At 47.5% G+C, this 15,119-nt stretch overlaps 1 pseudogene across 1 annotated transcript; it reads right to left on the bottom strand.

Annotated features, from left to right (window-relative positions):
- Positions 1–6,535: 6,535 nt before the first annotated feature.
- LOC308435259 (ADP/ATP translocase 2-like) lies at positions 6,536–7,505 on the bottom strand (annotated as a pseudogene). Its single transcript has one exon. The product of its transcript is annotated as an ADP/ATP translocase 2-like (transcript).
- Between the last annotated feature and the right edge of the window lie 7,614 nt (positions 7,506–15,119).

The raw sequence follows: 15,119 nt of genomic DNA on the forward strand, positions 1-15,119 counted from the left end.
CCTGGTCATCCACATGGTCCTGTAGCTTCTCCGACCAGGGACATCCATTCACATGTCCTCTAGTAAGAGCCATAGTCACAACTCAGACAGGGCCCTGAATGGCAGCTTGGGCTGAGACATCACGGTGTCCCCAGGGGTGGGGGTGGAGCTGGCCACTCACAACAGGCTCTTCCCTCTGATCTCTGGTTCCATCTCTCTTCACAATGCCCAAGCTGTTCCACTTCTGTTTCTCTCCCATCTGACCACACACGCACACACTTTGGTCACTCCTCTGCAGGCTGGCTATGAGGCTAGCAGGCCCCTGGGTGACATCCTCCATTTGTGCAGTGTGGTGTGGCAGCAGGCAGGTATCTGTAGCCCACCTAGCAGCCGCGGGTGTTGCTCTGTCCTCTTCCTCTGCGGTGTTGCCTAGACTTGATTTGATTTGATTCCATCTGATTTGATTGGATCTGATCTGGTTTGATTTGGTCTGATCTGATTTGATTAGATCTGATATTTATGAGTCCCAGGCATGAGACAGCTTTGGACACCAAGCCAGGCATCAAAGCTTGAGCTGAACTAAGGACTGTCACCTACTCTGCCCTTGACAACCACCAACAAGGTGTCTCTTCACCCATTGCCAGAGGGGTGTTTGTTTTTAAACTTTATTCTTCTCTCATAAAATAATTTTTAATATCTATTTATTTGTTTGTTTGTTTGTTTACTTATTCATTTTCCTTTTAAGACAGGGTGTCGCTAGATAGCCCTGGTCACCCTGGAATTTGCTCTGTAGACCAGACTAAACTTGAACTCACAGAGATCTGCTTACCCCTGCCTCCTGGGTGCTGAGGTTAAAGGCTTGTGTGGAATTTTCATGTTTTAAAATTTGTTTTTATTTATACAAATGTTTTGCCAACATGTATATGCACTCCACAAATGCAGTATCTATAGCAACCAAAAGAGGGTGCCTACGCCCCAGGACCTGGAGTTATAAATCACCAGGTACAAGATGAACACGGAACCTGGGTCTTTTACAAGAGCGCCAAGTACTTTTAACCTCTGAGCTATCTCTTCCCCTGCTTTTGGTTTTTAAAGACTGTGTCACTATATAGACCAGGACTGTGGTAACAGGCGTGTTTCACCACCCTGAGCCCTGGCTCTTTTCTTTGTTTTGCTTTGTTTCAATCATGAGGAAAAGTCAAAACACGAACATTTCTGCTCCAGTTATATAAAATTCTAATTTTGAAGCCCACAGAGTTTCACCCAAACATCACCATACACACATTTGTTTACACATGACTTCCTCCAGACTTCTAGTGCAAAACTGAGCTGTTGTTAAAGTATAAAGTCGAAAATGTTTCTTGTTTGCCGGAAGGACGAACCTTCCTTCATCTTATAGTAAAGACAAGCTAGGTTCGTCCCTATTATGATTAAACCTCTGCTTCTCAAGGACTGGGCTACACCCTGCCTTTAACTGTAACTGGAAATGGTTCTATGTTGCTTGTTCCAGGAAAGGTACAACGGCCATTCTCAGTTGTCAACTTGATTATGTCTTGAATGAACCACAATTCAGAAATTGAGGGCACACCGTGACCCAAATCTTGAGGCAGGAAGACACGGGCTTTGATTTGGATCTTGAAGTGGGATGACGTGTACCTTTAATCCAGAGCTTGAAGCATAGCTTTAAAATGGGCCATGCCTCCTACAGGAAGCCTAGACCAGAAAAATGGAAGAAGGAAGGGTTCCTTCATTTGTCACCTGCGTGCCCTCACTCTGCCAACACAGTCATCTCCTCACTGGCATTGGAGCTTCTTCAGGATTCCAGCTTATACACAAAAGCAGCTGAGACATCGCCCTGAGACACTGAGCAACTACTAGATTCTTGGGCTTTCACTCACAACTAGCCACTGTCGGATTATTTGGACTGTAGCCTGTAAGTCATGCCAATATCCTATATATACGTATAAACAGACTGAAAGCTGGTCTGCTCTGTGGAAGATGCCATATCCTGAGGCATATCAGAAGGTCTGTTGTACTCACAGCATTTGACACCACATTCTGAGGCATCTCAAGAGATCTGCTGTACCCAAGGCATCTGACACCACAGCTGGCGACATTCCAGGAGATACACTGCACCAAGGACACCACAGGACAACCAACACCAGAGTTGGAAGCCCTCCCTGGGGCTCAGTGGCACACAGAACAACATGGGAGGCTGAAAGCCTCACTGGAGTTCAGCTACAAACAGGGAAACAGAAACCACAGTCCATAGCCCCACTGGAGAACAGCTTCACACAGGACAACAGTTTGACTGCTCCTCTGAAGACCCAACAGTCTGAACCTTCCCAGGAGATCTACTGCAGCCAGGGCAACCAATCAGCAGCTTCTCTGCCCCACCCTGAAGACCCTCCAGTTGGAAGGCCTCACAGGAGGTCTGCTACAGGCCTACCACGAGAGCTGAAGCAACCAGACAAAAGAGGCAGTCTCCAGACAGACACCCAGACTGTAAACACCAGGGATAACCAGATGACCAGACCCAAGCACAAGACCATAAGCAACAGGAGCCAAAATACTTGGCCATCATCAGAACCCAGTTCTGCCACCACAGCAAGCCCTGAATACACCAACACACCTGACCTAAAATCCTATCTCATGAAGATAATAGAGTTCTTTAAGGAGGATAAAGAGGACTCACTGAAAGAAATACAGAAAAACAGAGGTAAACAGGTAGAAGCCCTTAAAGAGGAAACAAACAAATCCCTTAAAGAAATACAGGGAAGCACAATTAAATAGGTGGAGGAATTACATAAAGCAGTCTAAGACATAAATGGGGGCTCTCTGCCTGTTGATAAGGATGTAGCTCGCAAGTACTTCTCCAGTACCTGCCTGCCCTGCCTGCCCTGCCCTGCCCTGCCTGCCCTGCCTGCCCTGCCTGCCCTGCCTGCCCTGCCTGCCCTGCCTGCCCTGCCTGCCCTGCCTGCCCTGCCTGCCCTGCCTGCCCTGCCTGCCCTGCCTGCCCTGCCTGCCCTGCCTGCCCTGCCTGCCCTGCCTGCCCTGCCTGCCCTGCCTGCCCTGCCTGCCCTGCCTGCCCTGCCTGCCCTGCCTGCCCTGCCTGCCCTGCCTGCCCTGCCTGCCCTGCCTGCCCTGCCTGCCCTGCCTGCCCTGCCTGCCCTGCCTGCCCTGCCTGCCCTGCCTGCCCTGCCTGCCCTGCCTGCCCTGCCTGCCCTGCCTGCCCTGCCTGCCCTGCCTGCCCTGCCTGCCCTGCCTGCCCTGCCTGCCCTGCCTGCCCTGCCTGCCCTGCCTGCCCTGCCTGCCCTGCCTGCCCTGCCTGCCCTGCCTGCCCTGCCTGCCCTGCCTGCCCTGCCTGCCCTGCCTGCCCTGCCTGCCCTGCCTGCCCTGCCTGCCCTGCCTGCCCTGCCTGCCCTGCCTGCCCTGCCTGCCCTGCCTGCCCTGCCTGCCCTGCCTGCCCTGCCTGCCCTGCCTGCCCTGCCTGCCCTGCCTGCCCTGCCTGCCCTGCCTGCCCTGCCTGCCCTGCCTGCCCTGCCTGCCCTGCCTGCCCTGCCTGCCCTGCCTGCCCTGCCTGCCCTGCCTGCCCTGCCTGCCCTGCCTGCCCTGCCTGCCCTGCCTGCCCTGCCTGCCCTGCCTGCCCTGCCTGCCCTGCCTGCCCTGCCTGCCCTGCCTGCCCTGCCTGCCCTGCCTGCCCTGCCTGCCCTGCCTGCCCTGCCTGCCCTGCCTGCCCTGCCTGCCCTGCCTGCCCTGCCTGCCCTGCCTGCCCTGCCTGCCCTGCCTGCCCTGCCTGCCCTGCCTGCCCTGCCTGCCCTGCCTGCCCTGCCTGCCCTGCCTGCCCTGCCTGCCCTGCCTGCCCTGCCTGCCCTGCCTGCCCTGCCTGCCCTGCCTGCCCTGCCTGCCCTGCCTGCCCTGCCTGCCCTGCCTGCCCTGCCTGCCCTGCCTGCCCTGCCTGCCCTGCCTGCCCTGCCTGCCCTGCCTGCCCTGCCTGCCCTGCCTGCCCTGCCTGCCCTGCCTGCCCTGCCTGCCCTGCCTGCCCTGCCTGCCCTGCCTGCCCTGCCTGCCCTGCCTGCCCTGCCTGCCCTGCCTGCCCTGCCTGCCCTGCCTGCCCTGCCTGCCCTGCCTGCCCTGCCTGCCCTGCCTGCCCTGCCTGCCCTGCCTGCCCTGCCTGCCCTGCCTGCCCTGCCTGCCCTGCCTGCCCTGCCTGCCCTGCCTGCCCTGCCTGCCCTGCCTGCCCTGCCTGCCCTGCCTGCCCTGCCTGCCCTGCCTGCCCTGCCTGCCCTGCCTGCCCTGCCTGCCCTGCCTGCCCTGCCTGCCCTGCCTGCCCTGCCTGCCCTGCCTGCCCTGCCTGCCCTGCCTGCCCTGCCTGCCCTGCCTGCCCTGCCTGCCCTGCCTGCCCTGCCTGCCCTGCCTGCCCTGCCTGCCCTGCCTGCCCTGCCTGCCCTGCCTGCCCTGCCTGCCCTGCCTGCCCTGCCTGCCCTGCCTGCCCTGCCTGCCCTGCCTGCCCTGCCTGCCCTGCCTGCCCTGCCTGCCCTGCCTGCCCTGCCTGCCCTGCCTGCCCTGCCTGCCCTGCCTGCCCTGCCTGCCCTGCCTGCCCTGCCTGCCCTGCCTGCCCTGCCTGCCCTGCCTGCCCTGCCTGCCCTGCCTGCCCTGCCTGCCCTGCCTGCCCTGCCTGCCCTGCCTGCCCTGCCTGCCCTGCCTGCCCTGCCTGCCCTGCCTGCCCTGCCTGCCCTGCCTGCCCTGCCTGCCCTGCCTGCCCTGCCTGCCCTGCCTGCCCTGCCTGCCCTGCCTGCCCTGCCTGCCCTGCCTGCCCTGCCTGCCCTGCCTGCCCTGCCTGCCCTGCCTGCCCTGCCTGCCCTGCCTGCCCTGCCTGCCCTGCCTGCCCTGCCTGCCCTGCCTGCCCTGCCTGCCCTGCCTGCCCTGCCCTGCCTGCCCTGCCCTGCCCGCCCTGCCTGCCTGCCTGCCCTGCCCTGCCTGCCCTGCCTGCCCTGCCTGCCCTGCCTGCCTGCCTGCCCTGCCCTGCCTGCCCTGCCCTGCCTGCCCTGCCTGCCCTGCCTGCCCTGCCCTGCCTGCCCTGCCTGCCTGCCTGCCCTGCCCTGCCTGCCCTGCCTGCCCTGCCCTGCCTGCCCTGCCTGCCTGCCTGCCCTGCCCTGCCTGCCCTGCCCTGCCTGCCCTGCCCTGCCCCACACTTCCCACTATTATGATAGTGGACCAAGCCTCTGAAATGAATTTATCAAGGAAGTGTAGAACTGGAAGCTGCACCAAGTGTCTCTTAAGAAGTTCTCTGTCAGTAACAAGATCATCCAGGCCGACCCGTTTACCGCACCATCTAGATTCTGCAAATGCAGTCTTCCGCACGGCATCTCAGCGAAAACCATCCCACGCCTGATACCAAAGCTGTTTTGCAGTAGATTCTGGGCTCGGGGGGGGGGCCTCCGTTGGTGTCATCTTCTGCATGCAGTATCACAGATTTGAGGAACTCTTCTTCAGCCTGCTCCTCGTGCCCCTCCCCCTTTGCCTCAGGCCTTGCTGGGAATAGAATCAAGACTTGCTGGGTTTGAAGGGCATGAGACCAGGATGGACAGATGGACAATTAGGAACCACCACATCCTTGCTTTATACAAAGCACCAGCTGACGGAAGCTCACTGAGGAGGCACGCCTGCGGCAGGGAGCAGCTCTCAGCCTCAAGCACCAGGAAGGCTCAATTCTCAGAAATGCTCAGGAGTCAAAGACCTACTAGGTCAAGATCATTTTGCACTAGACATTTATAGGGTACGAGTCTACGCATGTGGGGTACGGGTGAACCGTTGTAAGAGAGCAAGAAGAGACTTAAAAGTACTGTTCTCTGAGAGTTAATGGTGCACACTAATCCCAGCACCCTATAGGAGGTAGAGGCAGGCAAATCTCTGAGTTGGATGCTAGCCTGGTCTAAAGAGTGAGTTCCAGGATAGCCAAGGCTACACCAAAAAAAAAAAAAAAAAACTCTGTCATGAGAAAAACAAACAAACAAAACCAAGCACCAAAGAACAAAACAAAAACCAAGCCTATTATGTCCAGGACCCTGGAGAAATGGCTTAGTAATTATTCTTATTTATAATAAGAATTATAGTACAATTATACTTAACTCATATTGGGCTCTCTGAGGAGTCAGATTCACTTCCCAGCATCCACGATGGGTTTCACAATTGTCTGTAACTTCAGCTCCAAAAAATCCAATGCCCTTTTCTGGCTTCTGTGGCTCCTACACTCAAGTGCAAATATCCACACACAAAAATTGGAATCCAAGGTGGACAGGCTACATCTCAAAGTGCCAGCAGAACATTCCTATGGTTCTATTTAGGAGACATGAGAGGTGCAAAATTGAGAGACCATGGATTTTTTTTTGTTTTGTTTTTTGGGGTTTTTTTTTTGTTGTTGTTGTTCTTGGATATTTTTATTTCTTCAATTTTTTTATGATCAGGAGTGACTGAAATAAAAAAAAATATGATTGAGTCCCATCATTATTGTCATTATGGAAATGGCTTTAAGAGAAAACTGGTCAAAGGAATATCATTGCTTCCCACTTTTCAACCAGTAAATAGTTGCCGTTGACAACAGACAAGCCCAGAGACTCTGTCCAGAATGTTCAAGAATATGGGATATTATACAACATGCCTGTTCTCGGGGAGAATGCCTAGGACATAATTGTGTGTATTTCTTGATCTCATCATACAAGACAAGCACAAAGGGCACCACCCATGCCTCTGAGAACGTTGGACCATGCGCCCTTGAAAAAGGCCTTGCTTCCTTCATCAGTCAAACGTGCCTAGATACATGATATCAGTTCCTCTGCAACCGTGTCAAAAGGATAGGAAGTCAGGCCAGCAACAGCAGTGACAGACTGTGCAGTCATCCGGCTGATGACGATGTGGGTATTCTTGGGATCTGGGAGCATTCCCTGTGCAGTGTCATAGATACCGAAGTAGGCAGCTCGGTAGATGATAATGCCCTGTACTGACACATTAAAGCCTTGGTACAGGCTCTTAATCCCATCAGATTTGTAGATCTTAACCAGAAGGTCACCAAGGCCTTTAAATTTCCTTTCAGCTCCAGCTTTGCCCACATCAGCTGCTAGACGGGTACGGGCAAAATCAAGAGGGTCCACAAAAGCACAAGGATGTGGTCCCAGCGGCGCTACCTGATGCCAGGTTCCCTGCGAAATAGCGCTAAAACTGGGTCCCCGCAAAGATATGCTTGTATTTATCTTTGAAGGCAAAGTTGAGAGCCTGGGTGGGGAAGTATCTGATGACACTGGCCAGGTTACCACGCCAGGAGGACAGGACTTCCGGTTCCTTGGGGATCCGAACCACGCAGTCTATAAAGCCTTGTACTGCTTATCTGCCGTGATTTGCTTGCTGACATGCTGCACCTGCCGCAGCAGCCTGGCCCGCTCCATGGGTGCTGCCGCCATCTTGGAGATGGCTGCGGACACTCCACTGGCCAAGAAGTCCTTGGCAAAAGACACAGCGGCATCTGTCATGTTGAAAGCATAAAAAAGAAGAGGCAGGCAAGTAAGGGACAGGACAGGCTTGACAACCGGCTTTGACCCCGGACTCTGGGACGGGACCATGGATTCTTGTTCCATAATTTCAGAGAGCAATCAAGGATTGACAATATGTGGTGGAATTAGAGTTCCCGCAAGGGAACCTTGAGAGACCATTGTGTGAAACAGTGAAGACAAAATCTAAGTTTCAGTGGAGACCCCATGATGTTGATAATGGCAGAAGATGCCTGCCATAGAAACCTGTGGGCATGAAGTGTAGAGAGCCCAAGAGCAAGACTGTGCTGCCAGTGACAGGGCTGAAGGAATCGGGCTACTTGAGCCTTCTAGAGCCTGGACAACTTAATCGTGCCAGCAACAGCATCTCTATACCAGACATCCAGCTGCAGGATTTGGTGTTTGCCCTGCTGGGTTTTTGTTTGGCTTTCATCTGACTATTTCTTGCTATGCTTAGATTCTCTTTTGAAATAAGAATGCTAACTCTGGGAGTTGGGCTGGAGAGAGAACTCAGAGTTACCACAGCATATTGTTCTTGCTAGAGGGCCTAGGTTCAGTTCCCAGCATTCAAAATATGTGGTTCACCATCTCCTAGAATTTCAGCTCCAGGGGCTCTGACATGTTTGTCTCCCAAAAATACCAGTACTCATGAGAACATGCCCACATATATATAATTAAAAATAAATTTTAAAGCATGAAAAAAACATAAATGGGGAAATAAAAACAATAAAGAAAACACAAATGGAGGCAGACCTGGAAATGGAAAACTTAGAAAAATTGTCAGAAATTACAGATATATCACCAACAGAATACAAGAGATAGAAGAGAGACTCTCAGGGGTAGAAGATACCTTAAAGAGATTGACACAGCTATCAAAGAAAATTCAAACCATAAAAACTCCTAACCCAAAACACAATTCAGGATACGATGAAAAGACCAAATCTAAAAATAATTGGAATAGGGGAGAACAAAGATTCCCAGCTCAAAGGACCTGAAAACATCTTCAACACAAAACTCTCAATCAACATATGGACAAACCAAAATATTCCAGGAAAAACAAAATTCAAACAGTATCTATCTACTAATCCTGCCCTACAGAGAGGATCATAGAAGGAAAACCCCAACACACGGAGGATACCAAAGAAAACACAAGATACCAAGAATCTCACAACAAAACCAAAAGAAGAAAACCACAAGTATATGAAGCCACCTACAACAACAAATATAATAGAAACCAACAGTCATCTGTGTTTGATATCTTTCAATATTAATGGACTCAACTCACGTTAAAAAAAAAAAGACATAAGCTAACAAACTGGATATGCAAACAAGATCCAGCATTTTGTTGCATACAAGAAACACACCTCAATAACAAAGACAATCATTGTCTCAGAGTAAATGGATGGCAAAAGGTCTTTCAAGCAAATGGTCTAAAGAAAGAAGCTGGAGTTGCCATCCTAATATCCAATAAAATAGACTTTCCTCAAGAAGTTACCAAGTGTAATAAGGAAGGACACATCATATTCAACAAAGGAAAAATCCACCAAAAGAAAGTCTCAATTCTGAACATCTATGCCCCAAATGCAAGGGTATCCACATTCATAAAAGAAACTTTACTAAACCTCAAAACACATACTAAAACCCACGCAATAATAGTGGGAGACTTCAACACCCCACTTTCACCAATGGACAGGTCATTGAAACAGAAACTAAACAGAGACACAGTGAAACTAATAGAGATTATGAAACAAATGGATTTAAAAGGTATCTACAGAACATTTCTCCCTAAAACAAAAAAATAAAATCCAGGGAGACACCACTGGGAACTCTCAGGGCACAGGTAGTGTGGTGTTCTCTGGGAACAGTCCAGTCCAGCCCAAAGAGATCCGAGTCACCGCCATCAGAACTCACTGCTTGCCTGCAAAGAGCTAAAAACCCAAAAGAAATCTCTCTCCTGAGCCCACAGGCCCTCAGACCCTCAGACCCTCAGACTGACGGGAGAGACAAGGACCAGTCAGAGAAACAAGATTACCTATAATTGCAGACAATAAGATGGCAAGAGGAAAGGACAAAACCCAAGCAATGGAAACCAAGACAACCTGGCAACATCAGAACCCAGTTCTCCCACCACAGCAAGTAGTGGATTATGCAACACACCAGAAAAAAAAAAAAGATTTAGACTTAAAGTCACACTTCATGATAATGATGGAGATCTTGGGGAAGCACATGAAAAACTCCCATAAACAATTATAGGAGAACCAGGAGAAATCACTCAAAGAACTACAGGAAAACAAAACCAAACAGGTAAAGGAATTGAAAATGGAAATAGAAACAATGAAGAAACCACAAAAACAGACAACCCTGAAGATAGAAAACCTAAGGAAAAAAAATCAGGAGTCATAGAAGCAAGCATCACCAGCAGACTACAAGATATGGAAGTGAAAATCACAAAGGCAGAAGACAACATAGAAAACATAGACACAACAGTCAGAGAAGATGCGAAAATTAAAAAGCTCCTAACTCAACGTGTCCAGAATATCTAGGACACAACAAAAAGGCCAAACCTAAAAATAATAGGTGTAGAAGAAAGCAAAGACTCCCAACTAAAAGGCACAGTAAATATCTTCAATAAAATCATAAAATAAAACTTCCCCACCTTTAAGAACAGAATGATCTTGAGTATACAAGAAGCCTACAGAACTTCAAATAGATTGGACTAGAAAAGAAATTCTTCCCAACACAATGTTAAAAACAAAGAATACTAAAAGCAGTAAGAGAAAAACGTCAAGTAACATATAAAAGCAGACCAATCAGAACTACACCAGACTTCTCAACAGAGACTATGAAAGCCAGAAGATTGTGGACAGACATCATACAGACCCTAAGAGAACAGAAATGCCAGCCCAGGTTACTATATCTAGCAAAACTCTCAATGACCATAGACGGAAAGACCACGATATTCCAGGACAAAACCAAATTTACACAATATATGTCTACAAATCCATTCATACAAAAGATAATAAATGAAAAACTCCAACAGAAGGAGGAAAACTATACCCTAGGAAAAGCAAGAAAATAATCATGCAAAAAAAAAAAAAAAAGAAGAAGAAGAAGAAGAAGAAAAGCACACAAACATAATTCTACCTCTAACAAAAAAAAATAACAAGAAACAACAATCACTACTCCTTAATATCTCTTAACACCAATGGACTCGACTTCTTAATTAAAAGGCATAGACTATCAGATTGGATACTTAACAGGACCTAGCATTTTGTTGCATACAGGAAACTCATCTCAGACACAAAGACAGAAACTACTTCAGAGTACAAAGCTGAAAAAAAAATCTTCCAAGCAAATGGTCTCGAGAAACAAGCTGGAATAGCCATTCTAATATCAAATAAAATAGATTATCAAACAAAAGTTATCAAAACAGATAAGGAAGAACATTTTTTACTCATCACAAGAAAAACATATCAAGACAAATTCTCAATCTTGAAGGTCTATGCTCCAAATCCAAGGGTACCCACATTCATAAAAGAACTCTTAATAAAGCTCAAAACATATACTGCACCACACACAATAATAGTGGGAGACTTCAACACCCCACTCTATTCAATGGACAGATCACGGAAGCAGAAATTGAACAGAGACACAGAGAAATAGCAGAGGTTATTAACAGACATCTATAGAACATTTCATCCTAAAACAAAAGAATATATATATATATCTTCTTCTCAGCACCTCATGGTACCTTCTCCAAAATGACCATATAGTCAGTCACAAAACAGGCCTCAACAGATATAAAAAGATCGAAATACTCCCATGCATCCTATCAGATCACCATGAACTAAGGCTAGACTTCAACAACATCGACAACAACAAAAAGCTCAAATACTCAAATACTCAACAAAACTGGAAAATCTGGAGGAAATGGATAATTTTCAAGACAGATGCCCATACCAAGGAAATAGAAGTCATTATAAACCTCCCAATCAAAAAAAAAAAAAAAAAAAAGGCCCAGGATCAGATGGATTTAGTTCAGATTCTACCAGACCCTTCAAAGAAGACCTGATACTAATATTTCTCAAACTATTTTATAAAACAGAAACAGAAGGAACATTACATAATTAATTCTGTGAAGCCACAACTACTCTGATACTTAAACCACACAAAGACCCAACCCAAAGAGAGAACTTCAAACCAATCTCACTTATGAATATCAATGTAAAAATACTCAATAAACTTCTTGCAAACTGAATCCAAGAACACATCTGTCACGCACCCAAGCTTCCCGCCGCTAGGAACAGGCGTGCAACAAACAAACAGATTCTTCTGCGGATAACCTTTATTGTCCAGCACTTTGAGCAGGGGGCTTCTTGAGCAGGAAACTTCTCTCTGAGCCGGGGACTCCCTACCGGGTTCTACTGTCTAGGCGACCTCTCACGCGAAGTCCCCCACATGCGATCTCTCTGTCCAGTCTCTGTCCACGCGGGACCTCCCGCAATCTCTTTTACCGAGTTTCTCTCCACGTGGTATCTCTCCGCCATCCCTCCACGTGGGGTCTCTCGCAATCTCTCCACTGTCTTCCTCTTCTCCTCACGTGGGGAAGAAAATGCACTGCTATATATGCCTAGGAGACTCGTGTCGCTACCTGATTGGTGCGCCCTTCAGTAACTCAATAGTATGCCCCAAGAGCGGGCTATGATGTATGTGGCGCATGCGCATTAAGTCTCTTGGCTGGGCAACAGCTCTGTTTGCTGAGTTCTCGGCGGGAAGCTGGCGCCATGTTTGGGTGTGGCACAAATGGCTCCCTACACACATCTGTCTTAGTCAGGGTTTCTAGGTTCCTTTCTCTGTGATAACTCCAGCTTATGTCAAGCTGACACAAAACCAGCCAGTATAACATCAAAACCATCATTCACCACAATTAAGTAGGCTTCATTCCAGGGATGCAAGGTTGTAGATTGTCCTGAAGCTGTTTGTATTTTAATGTTAATTCCACTTCCTCAAGAAGGGCTGCCTAGTCATATAACTCCAACTGAACCTTCCCATTTTAATTAGTAAAATAAAGAAAAGCCAGTGACTGGGTGGGGTGAAGGAGGTAGAGAGGCCTGAGGAGGTCAGAGGAAGAGGAGAGGTTATGGCAACATGGAGCTTCCCAAGGACCAGCTAGACCCAGGTGGGATTTATTGGAGTTACAAAGCTATGAACATTAAGGATATTACAGGTCTAATATCTCATATAGAAGGGCAGTTTGTATCTTTGTCTATTTGATGCAGTCTTGTTGTGTAGAGGATTTGTGGATTGAGGGTTGAATATATAAACCTGAGTGAAAAGCAATCAGGCTGCAGAGCTGTATTTATGTGGGATTTTGGGTGCAGAAACAACCCAGAACAGAGGCAGAGAACAGGCAGTAGAAAACCGCCAGGGAAGAGAGTTGCGAGGACAAATTGGGCTGGTGGCTTGAACTGGGCGCCAGAAGTGAGCATGGCTCTGTATCAGGGTCGGGCCTGAGAAGTGAAACCTTAGGGCCAATAAAGACATAAATTGTTTTTTATTTTTTAATATTTACTGCAACACAAGGTTGGTTAAATATATGAAAATCTATTAACATAATCCATTACATAAACAAACTCAAAGAAAACAGCCACATGATCATCTCTTAGATGCAAAAAAAGCATTTGACAAAATACAGCACCCCTTCATGTTAAAAGTATTAGAGAGATCTGGAATTCAAGACCCATACCTAAACATAATAAAAACAATTTACTGCAAACTAACAGCCAATATCAAATTAAATGAAGAGATATTTAAAGGAATCCCATTAAAATTGGGCACAAAACAAGGATGCCCACTCTCCCCATATCTATTCAATGTAGTACTCGAAGTGCTAGCTAGAACAATAAGACAACCAAGAGAAATCAAGGGGATACAAATTGGCTAAGAAGAAGTAAAAGTATCACTATTTGCAGATGATATGATAGTATACATAAGCAACCCCAAAAATTCTGCCAGAGAACTTCTCCAGCTGATAAACAACTCTAGCAAAGTGGCCAGACATAGAATTAACTCAAATCAGTACCTTTCCTTTATACAAATGATAAATAAACAGGCTGAGAAAGAAATTAGGAAAACAACTCCACTCACAATAGCCACAAATAGTATAAAATATCTTAGGGTAATGCTTACCAAACAAGTGAACAATCTATATGACAATAACTTCAAGTCTCTCAAGAGATAAACTGAAGAAGACCTCAGACAATGGAGAGATCTCCCATGCTTGTGGATAGGCAGAATTAACATAGTAAAAATGCCCAACCTACCAAAGGTAATCAATGCAATCCCCATCAAAATCCCAACACAATTCTTCAAAGACATGGAGAAAGCAATTCTTAAATTCATCTGGAAAAGCAAAAAACCCAGAATAGCAAAAACAATTCTTAACAATAAAAGAACAGGTGGGAGAATCACCATCCCTAACCTCAAGCTCTACTACTACAGTGATAAAAACTGCATGGTACTGGTACAGAGACAGACAGGTGGATCAATGGAATAGAATTGAAGACCCAGAAACAAAACCACACACTTAGTGCACAACTGATCTTTGACAAAGAAGCCAAAAATATACAATGGAAAAAAAGAAAGCATTCTCAATAAATGGTGCTGGTCTAACTGGCTGTCTATATGTACAAAAATGAGAATAGACCCATATTTGTCACCTTGCACAAAGCTCAAGTCTAAGTGGATCAAGGACCTCAACAAATAACCAGATACACTGAATGTAATGGAAGATAAAGTGGGAAAGAGCCTTGAACTCATTGTCACAGGGAGAAATTTCCTAAACAGAACTCCAGTGGCTCACACTCTATAATCAAGAATTAATAAATGGGAACTCATGAAACTGGAAAGCTTCTGTAAGGCAAAGGGCATAGTCAATATTCAAATTAAAAACAAATCGCAACCTACAGACTGAGAAAAAGTCTTCACTAACCCACATCAGATAGAGGGCTCATATCCAAAATACATAAAGAACTTAAGAAGCTAACCACCAAAAAACAAACAACCTAGTCAAACCGTGGGATACAGAACTAAACCGAGAATTCACAAAAGAAGCATCTCAAAGAGATGAAAAGACCTAAAGAAATGTTCAAAGTCCTTAATAACCAGGGAAATGCAAATCAAAGCAACCCTGAGAGTCTACCTAACACCAACCAGAATGACTAAGATCAAAACCTCAGGTGACAGCACATGCTGGCAAGGATGTGGAGAAAGAGGAGCACTCCTCCATTGTCAATAGGATGGCCAACTGGTACAGCCCGCTGGAAATCAATCTGTAAGTTCGTCAGAAAATTGGAAACAGATCTACCTAAAGACTCAACAGTACCACTCTTGGGAAAAGATGCCCCACCATGCCACCGGGCATGTGCTCCACTACATTCATAGCGGGTTTTATTTGTGATAGCTAGAAACTAGAAACTGCCCGGATGTCCCACAACAGAAGAATGGATATAATAAATGTGATTCATTTACCAATGGAATATTACTCATCCATTAAGAACAAGGTTTTGCAGGCAAATGGATGGAACTAGAAAATAT

The sequence above is a fragment of the Micromys minutus genome, assembly GCF_963924665.1.
Source record: "Micromys minutus genome assembly, chromosome: 22".
In the NCBI taxonomy this organism is placed as follows: Eukaryota; Metazoa; Chordata; class Mammalia; order Rodentia; family Muridae; genus Micromys; species Micromys minutus.